Consider the following 18,461-nt stretch of genomic DNA (forward strand, 5'->3'; position numbering starts at 1 on the left):
ATCTACTATTTGACTTAGGGGTTCTTGAGATAGTTCAAAGTTAAGATCTTGTTTTGTGTAGCTCAGGAAATGTTTCAGAGCTATGAAAAAGTTGAATAGAAGAGGAAGAGATGTGTTATGGTAGCAGACATGTTTTTGGGCACAACTTCGAGTGGTGTGTAGGGACACTTGGACCAAACAGTATAAACGAAATATCTGCTAAAATTTCTCAGATTAGTAGATCAGTGAATCAAATAAATTGCTGTAGATCATTACTGACGGTTTCTAGGCCTCTTTTTATTTGGAGCGTGTATTTTGCATTTTTTTCTTTAAATCTGACTGCAACCAGATTTCAACTTTTTACCTCAAAACTTCCATGTGGCTACTTTAAAGTGCGTAAGTGCATGATTATCATAAGAGTAGGAACATTATCCTCACTTAGATTACTGTGATAGTAGGTCATTGGATGGGAGTTGTATATTAGAGTACAATATAATTGTGTTCAGGAAGGTGGAAAATTAAATTCATTCATTTTGGGAGGGTAAGTGGAAGAAGTTTTTCTGTAGTGATTACATCTATTGTGGAAACTGATGGTAGAGATGTTCAGATAAATTAGTATTTGTTAATCAAGAGCTATTATTTCTTACAGATAACCTTATTGAATTTGTGGAGATAAGTACTGGAGCTGTTTATCCCATTTTACTTGGTAACATTTGGGGCCATTTGATTTTACTTAGCTTGTGTGTTTGGAAAATAGTTTTCCATCTGATGGGTATATATTCCTGCCTGTAACACTGATTGAAATACATTTTACTTGCTCTGGTCATAACATCTGCATGTCCTACAAAAAAGGTAACTAGATAAACTAGTTAGTTTCACAAATGAGCTCCAAACAGAACCTGAATTGTGAGGGAGTTCTTTGCACCTCAGCTGACTGATAGTTAGTTGACATAAATTTGACACATTCAGTGTTATTTTGAAATTAATGGTTGTGATTTGTCATGTGTTGTCTATGGCTGTAGTTTTTCTAATTTGAGAGGAGAAAATTCTTCTTTTTTTTTTTAATACAGATTATTTTCTTGCAGAAAAAATGGTAGTTAGGATATATGTAGAAGTGTCCATGGAAGAAAACTGCATGTATGAAAGACTAGTATGAGATGAAAATAAACGCTGTTTGCTTTCCCACTGAAGTTGCAAAAGAAAGATGCATTTGGTTCTTAATATTTATGCAGGGCATATTAGCAATATGTTTTATAATTTATACCTACTATGGAGCATAGGGGGAAACATACATCAGAGTTAGATATGCCAAAGTACCATGTGTGCTCAATCAAACTGTTATGTATGATGTTGCTCTTATGTAGAGACGTTCATATTGAAATTAAACAAATGCAGTACTGAGTTTGATATTTCTGTTAAAGGAAATGCCCCAGTTACGTATTTCTTATGTGATTTGTTAGTTTAAAAAAAAATCATAAATAAAATTGTAATTCTGGTAACTCAAATGTCATATTGTTAACATGTGGAATGTTTAATGTTTTGTTCTGGTGGTATCTACTACAGAGGCCACTGGAAATATGAGCCCTCCAACTGTAATTCTCTTAATGTTCAAATAAAAAGTAGTTAAATGGCATATGTGTAATAACAGTTTGAACACCTGGAAATAAATTAAGACTTCTGTTGACATAGTGTTATTTTTAATAGAAACTTAGCTGCACTACTTTTATCTTAAGATGTTACAAAGAATGCTGTTTCTTGCAACCGTTGTAATTTGGAAATTTGAACAATTAATCATCTTGTACTTCGTCTGTGTTTGTGGGCGGTGGCCTCAGAAGGATAGAAGATTTAATTTTTGGACAATTGTTTTTTACTCAGAAGTGTTGAGGCCCTGGCACAGGCTGCCTGGAGAAGCTGTGGCTGCCCCATTCCTGGCAGTGCTCAAGGCCAGGCTGCATGGGGCTTTGGGCAGCCTGGGCTGGTGGGAGGTGCCCCTGTCCATGGCAGGGGGCTGCAACTGGGTGATCCCTAAGGTCTCTTTCAACCCAAACCATTTTGTGATTCTAAGTGTCTTTTGAATTTGGAAGCAGCAGATAGAAACCCATTTTGAAATACCAAACTGAAGGGCTTGAAAAGTGGAGATTTTTTCATCTGACAATAATCCAATTTCTTCACTGCAGACTGGATAAGAAAAAGCTGTTCACCCATTTTTTTAATCGCTGGTTATAATTTGATTTGCTTAGGATCTTTTAGGAAGGATGTTTGTTTTTTGAGTGCTTGCTGTGATTGATTTATAAGGAATGAATTTATCTGATTGTAGCCTTGAACCAAACAGATGCTTTAAAAGTAATTTTGATTAGCTCAGCACTACATAGCTACAGAAGCTATGAGTGTGGCTTAAAGGGAAGAAACACTGATTGGGGTTGACAGAAGATTCTCTGTTTACATGTTTCCTATTACTGCCTTCCCGTTATTGATAGGATCCATTTTTGACTATAGCTCTGGTGACTAGAGTATGGAAGAGCAATCTGATAGGCAATATTTTCCTGCTGTGAACCAAGTCCTTTTGTCCTGTGTTCTCAAGTTTACAAATGTAAGAGTGTGAAGATACCTGCGAAAGAACTGAAATAAGTGGCACTTAGCTCAGTGATATTTAAGATTCCCCGAAAAACTAATGCTCTTTTGTGAGCAGAAGCGACATACCATTAGTTTTGGTGATAATTTAAGGCTGAGAACTTGGTGATAGAACTGTTCCCTTGGTACGACACTTACTGCTTAATTTAGTCTTCATTGTACTTCCTTTCAGCTTTGAATGAATCCATGCGCTCATCATTGATGTGGTGAAGAATGAGGAAGGAAATGAGGTTGAGATGAATAGTCAAATTTTAAAAGTATTTTTGTCCTTGGTGAGGAGGTAGGCTCTCAAAATGCTACAGATGAATACATCTTGCTGTGAAACTGCAAGAGCTAGTGGAACAACCAGAACATTCTTAGAAATCTGTAGGTATAGTATACCTAGATACCTTAAGGGTAAACAAGAAAAACATTTTATGCTTCTTTGGCCACCATGCTTAATAGACTACTGTTAGGTGTCCATTCACTTTGGCAGAAGTTAATGAGGTGAAACCTGCTGAAGTGAAGAAATGGTAAGATTTTACACAACACTGTTAATTGTGTTCCATAGAGAGTAGCTATGGAAAGAATAACTATTTCACATATTAAGAACTTTAATGTTTTCTGCTTTCACTGATAGGTTAATGTATCAGAATAATTCTTGGGGCTGTTGAGAGCAAAGCCAGTTTCTTCTCACAAATGAAAAGACAAGTTCTGTTCACTAAAATATGTAACATGTCAGGGAGAGGTAAACTACATTGAATACTAATTGCTGCCATTGCTGACACAGGCCAATTAATAATCATAGGTCAATTTTGTTTTTTAGTGTTGTGATAATGCAACTATTTTAAGTATATTTTAATCTTGCTAACTGGTCAACTCACATGCATATATCCTGAAGGAAATAATTTTCTTTGTTCTATCTTGGATGATCATGTACAGTGAAAGTCCTGTACAAATGCTTTTTCCTTCAAGTGATTATTAACAACTTGAAAAATGCTACAGTGAGAGAGTTCTTGTGGTAAAAATAGATATCACCCGGATATTGTCTCCTTGTAAACAAGGGCATTTGTAACTGCAAATGCTTAATGGAAAAAAACTGAAAAGTTCCTGAAGTTGTGTGGAAAAAAAAACGTAGCACTTACAGTGTAAAGACTACCCTCCTTTTCCTATGTAGGGACAAGCAGACAAATTAACATTGTTCAAGGATTTCTTTGTTACTTTGCCTGCTTGTTCCTATGTGTACCCTTTTTCTTTTCATCCATGTTTTTGCCATTTTTTGTTTTTATTTTTTTTAGAGATTTGTCAGCATATGTTTTATAGTCTAAGTAGTAGAACTGTTCTTCCTGACACTATTGCTCTCTGAGATTGCAGTGGGTGAGAGTGTGTATCTTTTTCTCATTTTGACACATTTGTTATGTTACTGCTCCACAGTAATGTGCCTTTTATCTATCATAAAAGGTTTCACTAACCTGTGGATAATGTTTGTGGCTTACCTGCTAAAGTGTTTAGGGACAAACATTTTTGGTTTGGGAAATAGTTTTTGTAAATTATCTAGCTCTTCTCCCTACTCCTGCTATAGATTTTGTTACTATTTTGCTGGAAACATGATTTAAGCACCCCCGCCCCCCTCCTCCCGGGATCACTACAGGTTTTTGCAACTTTTTTTTTTAACACATGCTGTGCTTATAGCTTTTGAAAACTAGCTTGTTAAATTCAGAGTTGGATGCATTTCTTCATAGATTTTGTTAGATATGTAGATTGTTACCTTGGTGGAGGTTGTTTGCTCTGTGGTCTTGGCACCTGTTGAAAAGAGATAGAAGTGTATTTTGGGACTACAATGCCGCGAGCTTGATAAGCCTTGTGGAAAGGTGAGGAGAGGGAGTTGTGCAGCTAAAAATTGAGATTCTTATCAACTTCTTCAGGTCTTCTTCCAGAAATAACATTTTTCTCAATTGCAACGTAAAATCTATACCTCAGTGTTTTGTGCTTTTTTTTTTTTTTTTTTAAATCTGAAATTTGGAATTGCTGCTATTGAAACACAAGTTCATCAGGCACGTCCTTTTGTTATACAACATTTTTGTAAAAGCTGTAATAATTTTTTGAGAAATCTGTCTAGATGAACACTGTTTAGAACTATAAACCTACACCATTATATGATTTTTTGAATTTTTTTTTGTATTTTTGAGACTCGGAAGCTCTCATGTTACTCAGTAGGTAAATTTCAATGCATTTTTAGGAGATCTTAGAGCCTTCTACAGATGGAGGTTTTATCCTTGGCAGAAGGAAGAGATCTGTTACTTCCTCATATGGAAGTCCTTGGACAGTCTCACTTAAGGCTACAGTGACCTAAACTAAATCAGCCGTTGCTAAAAGCTTTGGTATTAGCAGTCCCCTATGTTAATGAAGGGCACAACTGACTTTTTTTTTTTTTTTTAGTTTTTGGTGTATTTATTCTATTAAAGACACATTTGTATTATTATTTAGCTTTTTTATAATTAACCATTCTATTTTGTGTGGATTTGTCTTCAAAAGAATTAAGACTAGGCACATATAGCAAGATTATAATTCCACAATCTATATGTAGTTTGGATAAGTTTCCAGTTCTGTTTTGTATCTGGTTACATTTCTGGTAGAGACAGATTGCTGATGTACTTCTGCAGGCATCATCTGTACAGTGTTTAGGGTGGGTGCTAGGGTGCAAGGTAAGCTAATACTGTTCTGATGCTGAACAGTGCTTTTTTCTCTAATATGGATCTTTTTATGCAACATATATGGCAACATATATGGAAACGTGTAATGAAGTGAAATAAAAAAAATCAAATCACTACCTTTCCAAGTGTACAAGCTTTGAATTAAAAAACTGTTATATAAAGTTCAAGTATCTCTTGGTTAATCTTTGCCAGTATTTTATTTCAGAGACAAGACTTCTGGGGGAGATGCAGAGTAAAAAGGTCACTGCAAGTATTTTTGAAGAAGACTTAAAATTTTCCATGTGTGCAGCCCACGATAGTCCTAGTCCTGTATTGCTGGGTTGGAGCCCTTCGTTCTGAAAGTATTTCTAAACCTAGGTACTTTCTGTACTTTGCTTAGACTTTAAAGGTCAAACTCTCCCATGTTTTATAGAGGGCTGTTGTGAAAAGAATAAGGTTTGAAGCTAGCTCAGAGAGTATTAGGTTGTAATGGGAAATGTAGTTTTGCTTGTACTTGTACTGCTGGTTGCCAATTGCACAGAGGAAGTTGGAGCATTTGGAAATGAAACGTTTGTGGGAGTGCTTCACTACTTGACACATTAACCTTTGATCAATGCTTTGACTTTGGGACTAGGATTTGAGTCATTGTTTTCAATGTAATAAGCTGAAGTTAAAAACACTGTCTTAAATAACTCCCTCTTACTGTGTTAATGATGGGGTTGGGGATATTAGAAAACAGTTGTCTTCAGCCTTCAGGAAAAATGTTCCTGTGTCAGTTTCATTCAATGTCCTAATTGCCCAATATTCTGCAGATACATTTTTGTCTTGGTATGACTACTTTGAGCAATATGTTCAAACAAGACAATGCTCATTGTGCAAGATATTTAGAATAACATGTGTTTACAGTTGCTGAGAATTTTGTTTCAGCCTATCGGAGCTCTGCCAGAGCACTTAGATGAAAAGCAGTACAGATCACACTGACCACATTGTGCCTCTGTTGCCTTGGCATTTCATTATTTCAGACACCACTGAGCTGTTAATGCTATAAAACACAAGATGTGGTCTGTTCATACTTGTTCTTCTGGTATTGGAGTATGCTGTTTTTTGTGACATGAAATTTCTCTTTACTGCAAACATTTTTTCCTGAATGATCAGCAATCTTACTATGGTCCTACCTTTTGTAATTCTCCCTAAAGTATCTTTCACCCCTGTCAGCTTCTCACAGTGTGGGTGAGCACACCGTCTGGGATATTGGTAGCAGCAGCAGTAGTGCCTATGAGATCTTCCTTGTCTGCTTTTGTACCTGTTATCTGCAGTACTCTGACACCTGGAAAATGAAGAATAGCCTTCCACCAAAGTCTGCTCTGAAACGAGGCAAGGTACTGTTGTAAAGTTCAGCAACGGTTTTGGATTCTTCTTGATAGGGTTAAAAAAAAAAAAAAGTAAAATACAAACAGCTGTATGAAGTGTGTCTGCAGAATAATAACATCTTTCTAGGAAGGATGTGCCTGTCGTTCCTTGAAAATAGCAAAACTTTATTTCCATCGTGAGGAAGACTGACTCGCTCATCTCTGGAGTATTTTACTTCTGCACCAGGTAAGATGAAGGATCAACTTATGCTCTATCAACAAATGCTTTAATAACCAACACTCAGGGAATTTCAGATTGACTTGTTTATCTCTGACAAAACTATCCCACAGTTCAGCATATAAATATATGCATGGCTTTTCAGTCTCGTGATTAGCTTACACTAGAAAATGTAAATGCCCTGCACAAGCAAGGGGTCTGTTCTTGCTTTTTCATGTATCAGGAGGCAAATGTAGTGTGGGAGTAGTGTATGGGCAGTGCTGTTTGTTTGGAAGTGCATCTATTTAGATTTTTCCTATATTCTGGCAGTTAAAGTGAGAAGAGCTACAGTTCTGGGCCAAAATGAGCTCCGCTCAAATGTTTTTGCACAACTTTCTTAGTTCTGAGGAAAACAAAAAACAAAACAAACAAACAAAAAAACAGGGTCATGCTTGTGTAGAGCTACTTGCTTTGTAGCTTTTAGGTTAAATGTTCAGACAAGGCTGAACAAGGCACTAATCTTTGTTGTCCTGGCTGGGTTTCATCCTTCTCTTCTCCATGAAGAGAAGCTGTCTTGATATCTCAATGTCCCAGCTTCTTTCAGGAGTTGTTATATGAGTAACATAGGACCCTTCAACCTGCAAAGTTTCCTCCCTGCTCAGAGGTGGCAGTGCTCTAGTGTGGAGCCAGCCAGCAGCCCATTAGCTGACACTGAAGAGTATTTGGGGTAGGGTAAGTATCTGATGTGCCTCACTCCAGATCATCTGATCTGACAATTTTCAAGCAGCTGATGTTCCTGGGAAAGAGTGGTTACTCCAGCCCCATTCGGCTGCAGTATTGACCCCATCAGCTTTTAGTTGTCTGGCTTCCTAATTTCCTTATCCTGTAGTAATTTCCATTCACAAAATGTGAAGAAAAGCACTTTTCTCCTTTCCTTGCCATAAAAAAAAAAAACAAACACTCGTATCTGTAGAACTAGGATGCATTTTCATTGAACAGCGCATGACTAGGTGGGATGTGACAATGCCAGCTAAAGCCTCTTAACCACTAGATGGTAAGAAATTCAGGTAGATGCAGACAGCAATAGCTTTGGGCTACAAAGAAAGGTATGAGCGGAGCCAGCCACTAGATGTCAGCATTATTTAAGAATTACCAGCTGAGGGACCACTCGTCCATTCCTGTTCAAAACGTGCTGATGTGAAGTTGATTTTTGACAGAGTAGTAGGAGTTGCATTGTATGTTTAGGCTCAGAGTCAGTAATTAATAGCTGTTTTTGTGGGTTCATTCTACTGAAACAATGGGCTGGGCACAAGACTTAGTAACTAGTATGGAGAGACTACTGGCAGTTACATCTGTGAAATGTTCACTGAAACCCATGTTGCTAGCAGCATGCCAGGGTGAGTTTTCCTCATTTCTCACACTTTAGTTAGGAGAAAGACAACATTACCTGCTAAAATAGCTAAGAAAAAGTGATATTTAATAATAAGATATTTGAAGTTCAGTTGTGTTTGTATTCAGGTGTGGATCCATCAGAGAGGTGGGGGAGACTGCAGCCCCTGCCTGCAGCTGCCTGCCAGCAGAAGTGCTTTTGCACCACAGGGTCCTCAGCAAAGCTGAAAATCGTTTGTGTGCAAATTAGGGCTGCATCTTATGGGGTAGTGTTGGCTCAAACTTTTTAAGGGCTCCCTGATGCAGAAAGGGTAATCCCCTTCATCTCTCCATTGCTGTTCGTGTGGCTAATTTGGCAGAACAAATAACACAGCTGGAACAAATGAGGAGTTTTATTTTGGGGAGGTGACTCCTCTGATCAGACAAATGCCCAAGCCAGCATCAAGAATGAGACAGTACAGCCAGGGCAGGAGGGAAGGAAGGCAAAGGGGTGACTCTTTTTGGCAGATATGAGTCATTAGGTTTTTCCTCACTTCTGTTTGCTGTCTTTGCCCAGGCAGCACAATATCAACCTGTCCTACACAAGCCTTAACTTCTACCCCCTTTTTCTCTTTTTACTTTTCATGTCTATTCCTTTTCATTTCTGCCTTATGCTGGGGTAGAGCTCTGCAAGTCATCTGCTGCTCTCTACTCTGTGCCAGTTTTCTTGTTTCCCTTATTTCACCAACCTACCTCTTCAAATCATCCTTAAACATTTTCTTTCTCTGTTTTTCCCATAGTAAGTAATTTTTGCAAGTGCAATTAACTCTTTCTGTATTTCTTACTGGCTCATACACTTTCTTCATCACAGTCATTGGGTTTGTGTTGGCAGATCTCTTTATCCATTTGACATTAGGAGTTTGAGAGGACTTAAGAATTGGCTGGAACAAATGGCAGAGGGCCTACAACTGTAAATCCGTTAGGGCAAGGGCCCTCTGGTAAAGAAGAGCTTTACAACTAGTAAAGAATAACATGATCATTTCTAATCTAAGGGTCTACTTCATGTCAGTGTTGAAACTACTTCTGCTGACTTGCAAAGGACATATAAACTCTTCATTGTTGGTGTATTGTTACAGTTTCTGTGCTGCAGTTACTACACAGTTCATTTTAACTGGTTTATAGTATTCTGTATTTTATGTGGGCTTTTCAATGCCTCTTCTAGGCAGATCTTTTGCTGAACTCTTATTTTAACAATTAGCAGTATTCACTCAGGGTGCATCTCCTTTGGTTTTCTGGAGGAAGGAAAGAAGTTACCCCCTGTGGCTTGTGGATCCCTGTGTCTCAAGTGTATCTAAGACGTTTTGAATTGTGATTGAATCCTATACTCCCCAAAGTCCTTATATGTTTTGCAAAATTGCTGTGTTTGGTAGAATCCAGTAAATACCAGACATATACTTTATTTTGAGTTGGGAATTTCATATCCTTCTGGAACAAAATACTTTATTTCCCACATGTTTTGACTACATTATATTGGCGCCGTTCATGTCACTCCACTTAAGATTGTGTCAGCATTCTCATTATAAGCTATTTTTCAGAGGTTATAACTTGGACATAGAAATTTGCTTCCACTTGGAAACTTGGTCTCAGCCCAGAAATAATTAGAAAAAATAAATGCAAAATTTTCCATAAAATTTCTTGTTGTTTTGGGAGGGGAAAAGAGAGGGAGATAAATTACACTGTTGAAGTGTATATTATAATATACATGAATCCCCTGCTTGAGCTGAGCATTAGACCAGATGACCTCCACAGATCCCTTCCAGCCTTAACCATTCTCTGACAATTTGTTCAACTTTGACCAACTAAACAGTGGGAAAACAAAAAATCAATTTGCTAATTGTGTTCAATTGTAGTATGTATATATTTTTAATTTTATAATGTAGGAGGTGGGAAGATGTGGTGAAATAAATCTGAATACATGAAACAAGATGCCTATGGTTCTTAGCCCTGTGGATTTGCAGGTAGAAGCCTTTCAGCATTTTTTTGAAAGGTGAAAGGATTGTGCATATTGAAAATTGAAACTGTTTTGTCTGGATTTGTTGGAAAAACACAAGTTAAATCAGTGTACCTCTTGCCATGTGTACCTATGTAAAGCTTCAGGAAACATGCTGCTTATAAAATGCTATGGGGATGCGAGGTGACTTTTCCCTATAATAGAAACAGGAAAGCACATTTCTTTAATAAATGTGCTCAAGTAAATAGCTCGAGTTATTTACTATGAGAGAGAAATCTAAGAGCAAACTCTAACTACCCGTTAAGCTAATTGGGATTATGTCAAAGATGCACTTAATACATTTCAGCAAGCTGGGTGTTCTCTGTAGTTGAGAATTTCAGCTTTAGTTATTGCTGAGGATATCTGGGCTATTACTTTTACTGGTCAGCAGAGATTTTAAGGTGAAAAAAGGTGGCTGTCTTGTGGGAATGAAATATGTAAAACTCAAGCGTGCTATCCTCACATTTGAAAGTGCAAGATTATAGTTTTTATGCTTTCCAGCTTGGACAGAATTTGGGGAGAAAAGTCACGCTGAATGCAAACTCTCCCTTCATCAAACAATACTGTGTCTTTCCAGTTTTCTAAACATAAGGAAGTGCAAAAAGAGTACTCTCTAAAACTGACAATCTGAAAAAGCCCCATAAAAAAAAAAAAAGAAGACAAGATTAAACTTTATCCTGAAGGAAAAACAGATGTCTGTGGGGGGAAAAAAAAAAGCTGCAGGTCCAGCAATACAAGTAATAGTGAATGTATCTATGGAAAGCAATGTATAAATGTGTTCAACTTTCCCCTCTGGAATTCTGAATTTGGTAATTTATTATGCCAGTGTAGTTTCTCTGGATTGAAGAAAGACCTAGGATTAACTGGGAAATGATGAATGTTTCCTGTGTGCACCAGTCCAGTAAATGCACTGGCAAATAACAGAGTAGAGCAGGACCTGTAGCAGGCCTTTGTTTTCAAGGTCTCAGTGAGAACAGGAGGGGAACTGATCCGATGATCAAGGGGGCTGGAACACCTCTCCTACAGACAGGATGAGGGTTGGGTTTGTTCAGCCTGGAGAAGAGAAGGCTCTAGGGAGACCTTACCAGTGCCTAAAGGGGGCTACGTGACAGCTGGGGAGGGACTCCTTGTGGGGTGATAGGACAAGGGGGAATGGCTTTATACTAGAAGAGAGTAGATTTAGATGAGATATAAGGAAGAAATTCTTCACTCAGAGGGTGGTGAGGCCCTGGCATAGGCTGCCCAGAGAAGCTGTGGCTGCCCCATCCCTGGCAGTGCTCAAGGCCAGGCTGGGGGCAGCCTGGGCTGGTGGGAGGTGTCCCTGCCCATGGCAGGGGCCTGGACCTAGATGGTATTTAAGGTCCCTTCTGACCCAAACCAGCTGGGCTCCCCAAAACAAGAGAAAGGTAGGCATATGGGCATGGACATACTGGAGTATGTCCAGCAAAGGGGTCCAAAGATGATGAAGACACTGGAGTATCTGTCCTGAGGATAGGCTGTGATGTGGGTGTCTGTTCAGCATGGAGCAGGGAAGGTTTGGGGTGGGGCTATCAATGTATATAAATCCCTCGTGGGGTGAGGAGTAATAAGGACAGAACAAGACTTTTTTTTTTCCTCTAATGGTCATCAACACTGCAACAGGTTCTCCAGGGAGCTGGTGGGGTCTCCAACCTTGGAGATACTCAAAAACATGACCCTTGGTCACCTGCTGTAGTTGCCCCCCTTTGAGAAGGGGGATTTAACCAAGTGATCTCCAGAGATTCCTTCCAATATCATCCCATCTCTGAACTGTGGTCTCTGAGAAGTAGATCTCAGATCTGGGACCAGACAGACCCTCTATAGTATCCAATAGTAGCTTTGTGAATTGTAAAAGCAGACCAGCCTGGTAAGAATCAGAGCATCATAGAACATCATCAGAGCAACAAATGGAGTAGAAACCAGGCTCAGACACCATGGAGAACTGAGGATTCTCAGTTTAATGGAAGCAGTTTTTTTTTTTTTTTTTTTTTTCCAAGCTTGGCCATGAAATAAAATCTACAAAGTGAAGACTGTTATGCCAAGCTTAAAAGGACAGTTTTGCTGGTTGCATCACAATAGTTTTCTTTTGAAATATGTTTTACAGAGCTTAGTTCGAACAAGCTTTATTTAAAAAAAAAAAGTTTAAAAACAAATCCATAGGAAGTTTATTCTAGAACAGAATTTAACTATGAAAAAATGTCCCCCAAAGAGCTGAACACTCACCTGGGGAATCAAATATGTCTGTGTTCTAGTCCATGAAAATATCAGCTGTAGTTCAGCTTCATTCATGAGTGAAGGTCATGAGGAGCTGAGCCTGAGCTGATCTGGTGGGGAGCAAATGGAGCTTTTAGCAGGGCTAAAGATGTAGCTGCTAACTAGGAAAAGAGGAAAAAAAAAATGGTGAAACGTTGCCTGTTGAGTATAAAGATGGGGAGCTTGAAAGTCTGGAGTTCAGTGCAGTGAAATTTGGGATGTGAGCCTTGATTGATTGAAGTGAAGAGGAAGTGTGTCTTAGGGGGAGAGATAACTAAGGCCCAGCTGCAGGGAGGAGAGGAGACAGAGATGAAAATGCACTTAAGCACAGTCTCTTAGGCTTTGATTTTGCAAACTGATCTGTTCAGGCAATCTTTTACACCCACGCAAAGCCCTGTTGTAGATAATGGGAGTTTGTGCAGGGCCACATGCATCAGTTTGCAGGAAGGGGGCCCTGAGTCCTCAGGATGAGTTTACACCAAGTATAAGTAACCCAAGAAATAGTTTACACCAAGTATAAGTAACACAAGAAATAGCTGGAAATGGCACATCTCAGCAGTTCCTGGTTTCAAATCAGAAGCAAACCAGCGGCTGGGGGGGAGAGAGCATCCAGGAAGATAGGATTGCATTTATGATGTTGTGCTGTCAGTGCTTCCATTAAAAGCCCTAGTGGAATTTAACATTTGGTCTTGTGTCCCCCACTCCCAAATACCTTTCAGGCTAAAATTTGGCAGATGAGTGCTCAGACTGGGAGGCTGATGTTTTTTGAAATGTGAGTGCAATTGGTTCAGACACTTGGCTTTGCAGGGAATCTGCAAGGGAAAATAGTATTAGCTGGTTTCTCATTTGTTTTACAGAATAATATTTTATATTTTAAAAGCTGGGTGATGTGGAGAATATTGTTAAGGTTTGTCATTAAGCTAAACTAGACTTTTATTGCTCACCATGCATCCTGACAAGATATTTATCTTCTAGAAATGCTGTTGACTCGATTGCTTTGCAACCCCTCTACTGTATATTTGAATGTTTGAAAATTTTTAACCAAGCAATTTCAGTAAGGACTTTTATAAATTGCCTTATTGTGATTGCTTTACCTAGCAGAGCCTGGCTTTTCTGAATGCCTCGTTATGCCTCATTGCAAAGGCCTAATGGGACAGGATGAAAACTGAGAGATCTTTATTACAATTTGAGTGCTCCCAGGGCAGGGCAAGTCTAGAATTTGGGATATGGGAATATCATTTTGAGAGCATAGCTCAGTTTCAGGTGGGCAGACTAATCTCAATGGATCTGAACAGAGCTGGATGTTTCCAGTGGCTGCTTGTTAACACAGCTTTTCCATACTTTCTATGGAAGCTGGTCAGACCTCCTCTTTAGCTACAATACTTGCAACTGTCTGCCTGAGAGCATAAAACCTCTGTCAATATTGGTATAGTTAGTGCAAGTCCATAATTCAGTGTGATGATTTTTATATGCTGTTAGAAAACAGTATTGCAAAGAAGTAATGAGATCTTAAAATATTCACCTTTCAAGCCTTATGCCTATCTGCTGTCTTATTTTCATCCTTGAATAGTCATTAACAATAATGAATTACATTTTTTGCCTATTTCTTTTTGCCACAGGAAAAAAAAATTAAAAAATTACTTCTTCAAAGGAAAGGCACTGCTAGACAGATCCATGGAATTGCTGTGCTTGTGTGAGACCTCAGCAAAACCTGGGACTCCTCAGTCTGTGGGGAGATGGCTGAGGAGCTCTATGGTTATGATTTAGAAAATCTGGAAAGTGGTGGATAACTGAAAGGGAGGATTTCTGTTCTGTGTGTCATACAACACAAGAACTAGGTGGCACTAGGTAAAACCAGTGAAATGAGCTGGGGAGAGGTTTGAGACAGAAAAAGGAAAGCACATCTGGAGCCTACTACCTCAGGAGTGGTGGAGACAGGTTTGAAAGTGTGTGACAAAGGCATGTACATGAGGGGGGAATTAAAAAAAAAAAAAAAAAAGGTGGGGGGAATATACTCACATCCATCTTTCTGGATGCTGGGGAAGTGTGGGGGAATGGACAGCAGGCAGTGCTGGTCTTGCAAGGCCAAGCTCTGAAACAGTGTCCCCTTTACCACTGCTTGATGTATATACAATACTGGAACACCCAGAAGGGCAGTTTTATAACAGAATCAGGACTGTACAGATCTTGACTTCATATCTTGTTAACAAAGCACAGAGGTGAGGTCCTAGTCTGTAAGAACTGGTGGGTTGGACCTGTGCAGTGACAGAACTGAGGCAAAGTTTTCCTTTGGCTGTGAAAGCCAATGAATCTGCAGGCATGCAGACAGCAGCAGCAATTTGGCTCATTGCATTAGCAGCAATTTGGCTCATTGCATTAGCTTTTAATTTTGTAAGATGTAGATATACTGTTGGCAGTGCTGATGCAGAACTTTCCAAATGCAATTCTATTGTGGTCAGTGTGATGGCAACAGAGATTAATTTGGCCCTGTGTATCTTTTCTTAGCGTATTGAAATAAAATTCTAAAATATTTTCTTTCAGCTTTTAATATTTTCCTTATTTTTGGAAGATCTGCAACTCAAGCAACATACGACAAGATTGCACATAAACTGACTTTAGCTAGAGAGGAATGCCTTAGTTCATTCTTAAAAATACTGTCAATGAACATCAAAATCTATCCTAAATACATGGATGGAATAATGTTCAGATGCATATTTAATGTTCTGTGGCTTTGCTTACAGCCAATTTCAGGTTGAATCTTTTTTCATTTGACTGCTTTTTTTTTCACTCTGCTTGGAACAGGAAGCAGATCTGATGGAACTGGATAACTATGAATTTGTGCAATTTTTCTTAGAAGTCATTGAGATAAGTTTATTAGCTGTGTGATAATCTGATCCACATGGATCTTGTGTGTATTTTTAATATTGAGTATAAGCAATAATATCGTTCTTCAGTTACATAAGGTACCTAACTAAATAGTTTGGCTTCTCAAGTGCCACACTAAACAACAGGAATCTAAGCAAAAAGTTATTCCTTCAACCCTTTATTATTTTTGTGGTACAGCTTGTAATCTTACAAATGGCATTTGTATTGCTGTTAATTCAATTTGCTAATATAGCCAGGAAAAGAAAGGAAGATTTTCTGGTGAGGCAGAAGAAAAGAAGGGAAGAATGCTTTGGGGTGGGGGGGCAGAGTTAGTATATTGGAAATTGCCATGGCCTCTTGGGACAACTACATCTATTCTGTGTTTTCATTTATAGAAGTCTTCGTATTTCTTGCTGCATTGAATTTGGTGGGTGCAGAGATATTTCCCAGCCATGTCATGACATAGTAATGGAACAAAGCTTCTGGAACAGTGGTTGGAAATCAGCTTTTCTTGGAGGAAGGTGTCCTGTATTCCATCCATGGGAAAGGTGTTTTAAGCAGCTGGTATTTTAGACAAGATGTTGAATTGGAGGGCAATAGGCTGATCTGGTTTCTGGCACCAGAAACTAACACCAACTGTAAGCCTGTCCAGGCTGAAAGGAAAGCAAAGAATTATGTGGTTAAAAGGAAATATGTTTTACATGATTTCTGATTCGGGAATAAATAATTGCATTAATAAAAGCGATAAGTAGGCCTTGTGATATCTTTAAAACGATCGCTGTTTTTCCAGGAAATGCAGGCTTACTGTGACAATGGCACAGCCAACTCTCTTTCAGATTTATATGTTACTGAACATACAGTATACAAACTTTCATCACAATATCACATAGCATAAGCATGACTGAGTACAGACAAGGCTGCCCATAGGGGAAATATACTTACAAAATATTTTTTCTTCCAAGACATAGTTGAGATCTTTATTTGATCTTTTGAGACCTAACAACTGTACTGCTGCCTCTTGTTTCCCACAGGAGGTACGATTTGCCAACATCTTTCACTCTTAAGCTTGCTGGGTAAGAGCAAACTTTTTTTTTTTTTCCCTGCAAGTTGTTTTTCCCAAAGGTGGACTTGAAATTAAGGGAAAATCAGAAATAATGTAGTTTAAAAAGTTATACATTCATTGTCTCTTAATAGTTCAAATGATTTTCTCTTCCCTGAAATCAAGCCGTCTGACGGTAAAACCTCTTCTTCCAGCACCATTTATATTCCTACGTTTTTAATCAGTTGATGTTAATCATCAGTCTTCAAATGCAAAAAGTCAAATCCTGAAGACCAGTACATAGCAAAAATTCTGTTGATATCAATCCTGTTCACTTGGTCAGACCATAATCTCCACTGCCTCTTTACTCACAAGGGGTGGCATCTCCCCTTCAGGACACAATCTGAAAATTTAAGTGCTAAGTGATGCTCTTGGGTGTCAGTGTACACTTTCAGAGGATTGTTGACAGTATATAATTCTCCTCATATAGCTTTCTCTGGCTGATCCTCACTTCAATTCTGAGGAGCTTTGCTGGATGTTTTCTTCACGTCTGTTTCTTGTGCATTCAGCAAACCACATTTCTCTGCATGCTGTTTTGCTCAAGCTCTGTCTCCTTCCTTCTGGCAAATGATTTCCCCTTATCCCCTGGTTCCTGCCCTCACCTATTCTGGCAGTCTCCTGCATTATCTTCAGTTTGTATCTTGATCTCTCATTTTGTCCTTATCTTATCTCACTATATGTGCAAACCATGTTTTCTCTCATCTTCACCTCTGTGCTCTCTGATCTCACCTCTGCCTGTGTGGTGTGCCTGTCCTGACACAGTGTCTGAGGTTGCAGGATCAACTGTGGGCTCCCAAGACTCTTGGGTGACCCAAAAACTTGGTGCACAGACAAAAGGAGGAGGATGGACTGAGTTCAGCTGATCTAACTGCATCAACTGAAAATACATTTTTTACATAATTGAAATACAACTTATTTCAGTCTTTTTCTGTGTAACTGTGGGAGCAATGGATTCCAGAGGAGGAAGGAGCAGGAACATGGATCTTAACATGAGTGGAGACTGTGATGGGACCTTTTTGGTCATGGTATGGGTGTAGCTCAGTGTTATCTGAATGTGAAATCATGTCCTGAACCAGTTTAAGGAGTAGGAGGGAGGGGTAAAATCTAGCTGTGTCAGTATTTCTCTAGCTGCTTAAAACATAAAAGCCTTTAGAAGGAACATGCTAACATGAAAAGTGAAGTCTTTTTACTCTGACTGAAGTCTCTTGTCCCAATAGAAATATGCAACTGGATGTCTCACAATGTGAAATACAAAAATGCAGAGAAATAAGTCTGCTTCCTTTTTATTCCCTCTTCTACACAGTTGGTAACTGACCTCCAACGCACCTTAGATGTGTGGGAACTTGCTTGTGGACTCAAGAGACGAAGAGAAAGAAAACAAATGTTCTTTCTGTCAAAAGATTAGTTGGGTGAAATACTAGCCACCTAATACCAGCTACCCTTTTTAAGGGTGGCCTTAGGTCAGTGGGATAATTCACAGGCTTAAAATGTTCATCTTCAACTCCCTTGTTACAGGACCTCAAGGAACTTTTGTGCCCAAGCCCCAGTGGTGCTCACTGGGAAACAAGTATAAAATTCCCTGACTGTTTTGGAAATTACCACACTAATTTGCTATTATGTGCACTAAAATAACTGATTCACATGTCATTGTTTTTGCTTTTTAGCCTGCTATAAGTGTGCTACTTAAATCTGATTTCATTACAAACATCAGGAATAATCCTTGGCAGCTGTTTATTAATATATACAACTTGTATCCCAGTGAAGGGATTTAGCCTTCAACCTATTGTTTTGCAGAGAAAAATGATTTTTCATATATTTTTTTTTAAAGTAAAAGTTGAAGGGATTGGAGCTGCTTTTCCCATCACTAAGAATGATTGGCTGATCTCCTGTTGATGCTAATATTATTTCTTCAAATAAATCAGTAAACCCAGCATACAGAACTGCTGCTTTGAATGCAGAT

At 38.8% G+C, this 18,461-nt stretch overlaps 1 long non-coding RNA gene across 1 annotated transcript in view; it reads left to right on the forward strand.

Annotated features, from left to right (window-relative positions):
* The first annotated feature begins 6,158 nt into the window (after positions 1-6,158).
* Positions 6,159-18,461, forward strand: part of LOC113840273 (uncharacterized) — a 69,839-nt gene continuing 57,536 nt past the window's right edge. The window contains exon 1 of the long non-coding RNA XR_003493048.3: positions 6,159-6,878. This is a non-coding gene — a long non-coding RNA (uncharacterized lncRNA). The remainder of the gene's footprint in view (positions 6,879-18,461) is intronic.

This window comes from Anas platyrhynchos, chromosome Z (genome assembly GCF_047663525.1).
Source record: "Anas platyrhynchos isolate ZD024472 breed Pekin duck chromosome Z, IASCAAS_PekinDuck_T2T, whole genome shotgun sequence".
In the NCBI taxonomy this organism is placed as follows: Eukaryota; Metazoa; Chordata; class Aves; order Anseriformes; family Anatidae; genus Anas; species Anas platyrhynchos.